This window comes from Anneissia japonica, unplaced genomic scaffold (assembly GCF_011630105.1).
Source record: "Anneissia japonica isolate Jap-2015-1 unplaced genomic scaffold, ASM1163010v1 scaffold1594_len1068242_cov183, whole genome shotgun sequence".
In the NCBI taxonomy this organism is placed as follows: domain Eukaryota; kingdom Metazoa; phylum Echinodermata; class Crinoidea; order Comatulida; family Comatulidae; genus Anneissia; species Anneissia japonica.
Window position 1 is genome coordinate 584,042 of NW_022722535.1, and position 1,325 is coordinate 585,366.

Below are 1,325 nucleotides of genomic sequence, written 5' to 3' on the forward strand. Positions count from 1 at the left end.
GTGCCTGTGTGTGCCATTTCGAGTGTCACAATCATAAATTATCTTTCCTCAGCCTCAACCAAGGTGTGGATAAGGTAGTATACACCCTCAATTTGTAAAAGTCCTGGATCCATCACTGACCCAGTCTCAGAAAGCCACTGGTCCCCCAGTCTCAGCGTTACGCTACTGGTACTGGAAAAACTATTTATATCGTACTGAATTCTATGATTTTTGTGTGCCTCCTAGTCTCCGTTTGAAAAAAGCTAACCCTAATGGGGGAACGAACCCGTAGATTACCCCGAATATTCAGGTTACCAACGGTGGTCTCGAATACGGACCCTAATGGAATGAAATGGAAGAATCACCGAAATACGACTAGTAGTATATCTAGGGGGTACACAAGAGGGGGGAGCGCACTCCCCTCCAAAAATTTCTCACGCCCCCCCCCCCCACGAGTTTCAAATCACGGCCAAGTAGTTAACAATCACCTAAAATCACCTTATTTTGCGAATTGGCTCCTCTCAACTTATCATCGATCCCCCCAACCCTTTACACCCTTCACATTCACGTCCCCATCAGCACCCCCATTTCAAGACTTCCAGATACGCAACTCATTACGACTAGGTGAAAAATAGCCTAATTATATAATTCACACTATTAAAAGCTATAAAAATTATCTTAAGGCTAATTCAAACATATCGGCATCTTCATGATCCTTGGATACCATAATGTAAAATGATTAGTTAGGTGAAAAAAATAACCCAATTTTGGTAAAAACGCAAAAGGTATAGCTCATGGTTTTTGTCGAAATTGGACGAATTTTTTCCCGACACATCCATTTTCCGGTTGTTTTGTGTTCTGTGGAACCATAGAGCATTCTTTGCTCTATGGTGGAACTTACAGATTTATACGAAGGTGTTCTGTGGCACCCATCACGAAAGGAAAAATCACCAATTTTGGAGGGGAAAAAAACGCTCACGGTCTTGGACAAGATTAATTCAAACATGATCTGTATTTTTATGATCACAGGGCATCATCAAAATCGGACCAGTGGGCCAGTCGTAGAATCCCTGTGAGGTTTGGTTGCTAATCTTACAAAGTTACAGTTTTTGTTTTGTATTAGATAATTCATTTAAACGGTTACTATGGGAATTACGGTAGATCTTCAGAGAACTGCACATTTTCGTCCCGCGCCACTTTCGCCGCCAGCTCCATCGTCTCGGCGTTGTGTGTGATTGTGTTTTTTTTGTTGTTTTTAATAATAAATGTAGGCCTAAAGCAGGAAGGCCACTAAAGGCAACAAATCACAGAAGAAAGCACATAGGCCTACATTATAATACACATCT